A 6,808-nucleotide genomic window follows, 5' to 3' on the forward strand; every position below is an offset into this window, starting at 1 on the left:
TAGCCCCAGATCAGGGAAGAGAGCCCGGGATAAGGACTTTCTGGACCTGCAAGACTGAGAGAGGGTATCATCCTTAACTCTGGCGGGGGATGATGTTCTAGAGCACGGGTGTCAAACTAGTGGTGTCATGTTGCCATCACGTGATGTATCGTGACGTTGTTTTTCCTTCATGGAGCTGGGGTGGGCATGGCCTGTGCGTGACATATCCGACCCGCGGGCTGCCAGTTTCAAACTCCTGTTCTAGAAGGTGACAGAGACGGCAGGCTTCCTGGGCCCCATACAAAGGCAGTACTTAATAAACTGGAACTGAAGTGTCCTCTCTCTATCCAAATAAAGCAGGCAAGCAGAAACGAGTGGAGAAAGGCACTCAGATAACTAGGCCCTAAGCCATGTTGCACGCACATACACTTTTGCAATTGATCACAGACGTGTGGTTGTTCTCATCTTTGAGCTATCATACATATGTGTTAAAAGATAGCCACTTAACTCTTTTTAAAAGTCCTCAATTCCTATCCACACATCTCCCCTTACCACTGATTCCATGACACTCTGTCCCAAATTAATCTTCTGCCACCACCATTAAAGGTACCCAGGATGAAAAGAGCTTCCAAATAAAAATTGCTATCATGGTCTATTAATTCCTGGGAGATATTAAGACTGGGTAGGGATACAGTCCCAAAGGGCCAATTCTAAGGTGAGGAGAACTTTGTCTTCTATCTCTTCTTTGCTTCCTTCTTCTTCCCCAACTGCATTCACTCTGTAAGTCCTATGGCCATGGGGATGCCTCACTTCCCTGGTAGGAGGGAGAGCAGGTGAGCAAAGCAGAGAAATTCCCTGTTTTCAACACATGTTCACTTTATGTGCAAAGCATCTTGTCTCCCTACCCTACCCTCCCTCTGAGCAACTATACTGAATCCCATCCTCAGTGCTCCATTCCTGCTTTTCTCCTAACACCTGCTTCGGTTTGTTGGATGCGTCCCCGCAATTGTTCCCCTTAAGATCAAGAATAGAAGCGAGATCACCTATTGTCTGATTTTCCACCACTAATTTGCTTCTGTTATATAGTTATGTTGCCATAAAAGGGTTAAGGCTGAAGAAACCGAAGGTGACTCTCTTTGGAACACTCTGTGCTTATTGTTTCCAGAGGCTTTCGAAAGTTCTGTCTCCTTTTGATATAAATAATACGAATTGTTGCTCATTTTTCTGTCTATAGTTCTCTGCTTTTGTCTGCCTTGTAAAGAATTTTACCAGGTCACTTCTATTTTAGGACTGAGAATGAGTAAACATAAGGCTGTATTTTTTGCTAGCCGTATTGAACGGTGTTTGCACTTGTTCTGATCTGTATATAGACTGGGAGTATGTTGGGAATAAACATCACTGGAAATTAGAGAGAGCTCAGAGCAATTATAGAATAAATTAGTCTATGCTTCTGCTGTGCTGACTTTTTCAGTGGCAAATGGCAGAGATATTTAGGCCAAGAACAAAAAATGTACTCTATTAAAAACAGAGCCAGTTTGGTCTAGTGGTTAAGTCACTCAGGCTAAAAAGGAGGAGAACATGAGTTCTAGTCTCACCTTAGCCATGAAAGCTACTGGCTAACCTTGGGCCAGTCATTCTCTCTCTCAGCCTAACCCACTTCACAGGCTTGTCACTGTAGGGAAAATAGGAAGAAGGTGTGTTGGGCATGCCAGCATGAGTTAGAACAATCAATTTTAAAAACTGATTGATTGATTAATAACAGTTAGAATAATTAACCAATGGAATGACTTGCCTCTAGAAGTCGTGGGTGCCCTATTATTGCAGGTCTTCCAGAAGAGACTGGACAGCCATTTGTCTGAAATGGTGTAAGGCGGGTTGGACTAGAAGACCTCCAAGGTCCCTTGCAGCTCTGTTCTGATTGATTAAGCTATTTGTAAAAATAATAAAGGAAGGATACAAATAAATAAATCTCAAACTGAATTCGTATACCACAGTCCAAGATGACACCTTACACATAATTCATTCTAATGCAATTCATTAGTAAAAGGCTTGGAAAATATTCAGTGCCACTGAATGTTCCCTGTTTCCTTTATTCGCTGTAACAAAAGTAAAACTGTAGCACACAAGCTAAACCAGTTGCATTTTACAAAAGCATCATAATGCAATGACCATCATAATCTTCCTCTTTAATCATATGTCTCTTTCTCAACACAGGCTGAACAGCCTTTTGGGATTTCATAAGCCACGAGCAAAGTATTATTTTCCTCCTGAATCCAAGATTATCTCACCGCCATTTCAGATCTATAATATTTTGCCATTATTATATTTGGGGTGTAGTTAGAGTTGATATGACCCAAGCTGGGTTTGACCATCTGGGGAGATTGAGATTATACTCCCTCTCTCTGATCATTAGAGGGAGGGAGGAATCATCACCATCAGTTCCAGCACAGCCATTTCTCTTGCAGTATTTGACCCCTTCCATTTATGTTTTGTTTCCTGAATTCCTCTCCTATCAATCATCTCCTCCCCTGGGTTTTTTTTTTTAATTTCCACAGCCTTTTAAGGCAGATAAGGAGGGGAAAGCAGACTTTCACTGCTTTATTTGATGGGAGACGGTTTATTTTTTAAAGTCAGCATTTCTAAATTCCTAAAATGGTAACAATGGAAAAAAATTCTTTTTGTTGAGGCTGGCAGATACCTTTTCCTCGCCTAAAAATAATGAGAGACTTAATACTTGGAGTTATTATCTGTCAATCACCCCCTCTTCCTTACTCATGATTAGCTCCTGAACTTCCCCAGTGGCTAAAGCCTTAGTTTTTATCACTGTACAGCCCTAGCAGAGATATGATCATGATCAGGTCTATCTCCTTTCTCTCTAGAGTCGATTCTGCCTTGATGTGCCTTTTTGTCGTTGTCCACATTACAATCTTTCAAATATTGCTTAATTATGAAAACAGTTTTGTAGATGCATATTTATGCGATTGGAAACCATTTTCCCATATGTTTATTTTCCACCATTTTGAATTAGTGGGATGATTAGATGGGATGTGTGAAGTGACACAGGGGGAAAAATATTCTTGAGAAGTTCAAGAAAAGTTCCAAAACTGTACAATTATATAATAATACAAGTCCCATCCCATTCATACTGCAGGGACCCTCCTATTTAATGCATCTCCACTGATGTGTGACATGCTGAAGAGGGACTGCTGCAAAGCCCACACAAAGAGACAATCCTCTTGCTTATAACGAGTTGCACCAGTAATTCCTGATGACTGTCTGGACAACTCCCTGCAATTTCCCTGGCAAACTAGAAGTGTTTTCCCGTTGCCTGCTTCCTAGGGCTGAAAGTTTGTGACTGGCCAAAGTTACCCAGCTGGTTTCATGCCTAAGGCAAGACTATTGCTAACAGTCTTCTTGTTTCTAGCCTGGTGCTTTAACCACTACATCAATTTAGGTCTAATTCAAGGGTTTCGATTTCATCGAAGACCTCAGTAGGGACAGGGGGGCATGGCCAGGCTGGGTGTGGCTAGCTTGATGTCTGTTAAAATGGCCTCCTGCAGCCCTCTGCCAGCAAAAAAAAGCTGGGGGGCCCACGCATGGCCCTCCCAAGCTCTGTTTTCTCTGGCAGAGGCACCACAGGCCAGGCCTTTGCTGTTTGCAGGGTGGCCCTGCAGGCCAGATCTAAGCACCCTGCGGGCCGGATCCGGGCCATGGGCCTTAAGTTTGACAGCCGGCTCTAATTGGATATTGTGGAAATTCAAATCCAACAAATGAGGTTGGGGAATATTTATTTAGTCCAACTTTCTGGCTTCAAAAGTAGCTAGGAATGTGTTTTGTGAATATCAGCTAAGCCAAGGAGTTCAAAGCTCTTTCAGAAAAAAGGGCATAAGAGTGTCTGACTTGCAAAACTTAAAACAACATGTCAGAAATTCTACTGAAAAAGATTTGCCCCATGAAACAGCTTTCACTATGCTAAACTGCTACAGTCAGGCCAAACAAACAAGCAGAAATAAAACAAACACTGAAATTTTAATCAAAGATATTTAGAAAATAAGTTTATTTCCTGGTAACTACACAGCCTGTCAATGAGCCTGTGTGATGCATGCAATCTGTTGAGATGTTACATTGGCTGCCTCTGGGGCAGCTTTTCTTCTATAATAAGAGATTTAGTTTAAAAAATGGAGACGGATCACTATGGAGTTCTCTGAAGGAATTAATGATGATCAAATGATAAGTTGAGAAGATGAGATAAATTTATTATCAAGGTTTACTTTATTTAGATTCAAAAATATAATGCAAAGATCCAGTACACCTCAAATCTAAGGCAAGATGCAAATACTGATTTAAGGTAGCAGATATAAAACTAAAATCTACATCTATACAAGTAAACTACTGTACACTCTTCCAGCAACTTCATGAAATTTGGCAACTTTATGAAAAACTGCAGAATTGCAATCAGACAAAGGAAAAGCTGAATAAAATTCAAGTATTCTATCAAGCATTTGAAATATGATGTGCATTATATAAATGGTGGAGGAAATATTTACAATAGTGCAAGGGCAATGCAAATACATGTGCCACACAAACACAGACAGTTCTATTTCACCAATTTCACTTAGACAAAGGTGCTGCCAGAGAGGAGTGTTACAGAATCTTCCTTTCAACAAACCTAAAACATATTGAAACTATTCATTCATAGAAACTCACAGAGATAAGAAACAGAAACAGATCTTATCTCAAACATCCATCCCATCCTAAGGCATGGGTCGTTAAGGGACTGAGCAATGATGGGATTGAAAAGTTTTTACTACCAGTCCTGAGGGCGTGGCAGGGGAAGGATACTGTAAAATCTCCTATCAGAAGTGGTATTTGCTGGTTCTCCAAACTACTCAAAATTTCCACTATTGGTTCTCCAGAACTGGTCAGAACCTGCTGAATACCACCTCTGGACTGGAGGCTAAAACATACGAAGAAGACATGGCTAGTCTAGGGTTAGGGTTCTGTCAGAAATGGTGTAGGGTCTCATGCGGGGTTGGACTAGATGACTTACAAGGTCACTTCCAACCCTGTTATTCTAAGTAAGATTTCTAAGTAACTCTAGTTTAGAGGAACTGGTTGTTAAACCGACTAGCTGAAACAAAGCTGACTGACTCCTCTGGAGAAATGGGGACTTGCCTGTCTGCTCACAGAGTGAATCTTGATGACAGTTTACCGGAGGTGGCATCAGCCTTTGTACCAAGCTGGCTCCTCTGGACCTTTCAGCACTGGCCTCTCTGGAGCAGCCATACACTGGGTGAGAGAGAGAGAGCTCAGGTTGCTGTTCAGTTGGCTTGTGTCCTGAGCAAAAAGTACTTGGAAGTGGGAGCTGTGCTCCCAATGGCCTATGTGGCCTGCAGAGATGCAGTAGGCCACTCTGGGCCCAATGTTTTGTCCCAGAAATATCAAGAAGAGAATGAAAATTTGATCAGCACGCTTTTCCAGGCAGAATAAAAGCTATCCTATACAATTATGGGTTCAAACCATAATAGGTGGATCCAGACTCTTTTTTTTTTTGTTAGATACTACTGTAGTTTCTAAAATGCAATTTTATCTACATCTGAGAAGATGGCCTGTAAGAACATCAACTGAACCATTTCAGCCAATCCATAATCTTTATAAATGAGTGTCTGCAAATAACTGAACCACTACTTGGTTTCATCAGTGGTGGGATTCAATTTTTTTTAACTACTGGTTCTGTGGCCGTGGCTTGGTGGGTGTAGCAGGGGTAGGATACTTTAAAATCTTCATTCCCTCCCGACTCCAGGGAGAAGGGTACTGCAAAATCCCATTCTCTCCCCACCCTGCTAACCTGCTTTCCAGCTCTGTTCTCCTGTGCAGGACAGCAAAAGAAGACCCAGCCGATCAGCTGGGACTTGGGAGGCAGAGAATAGATGGGGGGCAGGGCCAGAGGTGCTATTCGATCGGTTTGCACCTATTTGGGTGAACCGGTAGCGGTTATTTGGCATGGGTCGTCAAACCGGTGGCAATCCCTGGCTGGTCACGCCCCCAACCCGGTCTCCTGGTCACTCACTTGTGATCGCTCTCCTAGCTTTCTGTTCCCCATGTCCTCTTCTCCCCAGGGAAAAGGAAGAAAGGCATGGACGCTACAAGTATCACTGTCCCCATGTGAGTAAAGTGCCTGGAGTGAGAAAGAGTGCGGTCTGACAGAGGGGGTGGGGGTGAATTGAGCGTTGGAGCACTTTTGCAAGTAAAAGAATCCACTCAAGCCTTGGAGAAATTTAAAGGGGCTGCTTCCAAAATGCTTGTCTGTTAAGTGCTCTCTCTCTCTCTCTCTCTCTCTCTCTGTGTGTGTGGTGTGTGAGAGAGAGAGAGAGAGAGAGAGAGAAAGAAAGAGAGAGAGAGAGAGAGAGAGAGAGGAAGGTAAAGAAAGAAAGAAAAAAAATAGGAAGAGAGAGAGAAAACTCTGTGCTATTATTTTTAATTGTTCCATTATTTATCATGTGTTAATATTTTACACTGTCCCTACACCTAGAGTGATTTGTCTGCCTTTCTTTTGCCCAGGGCTACCACATATTTTTCAGGGTTTACATGCATTCAATGTCAATAGTCCAGAGCACAAAATACACATGTGTTTAACGAGTTGAAAGGGATCTTGGAGGTCTTCTAGTCCAACCCCCGGCTCAGGCAAGAAAACTGAGGATGCCAAACTCTGTCTAGAAATCCTGGGAAAGGTGTCAGAATAATACTTAGAAGGGAGCTTGGGGTGAACCCTATACCATTTCAGAGAAATGGCTGTCCAGTCTTTTCTTAAAAACTTCCAGTGATTGAG

This window comes from Pseudonaja textilis, chromosome 2, assembly GCF_049901715.1.
Source record: "Pseudonaja textilis isolate UNSWEBS1 chromosome 2, rPseTex1.2, whole genome shotgun sequence".
NCBI classification, from domain to species: domain Eukaryota; kingdom Metazoa; phylum Chordata; class Lepidosauria; order Squamata; family Elapidae; genus Pseudonaja; species Pseudonaja textilis.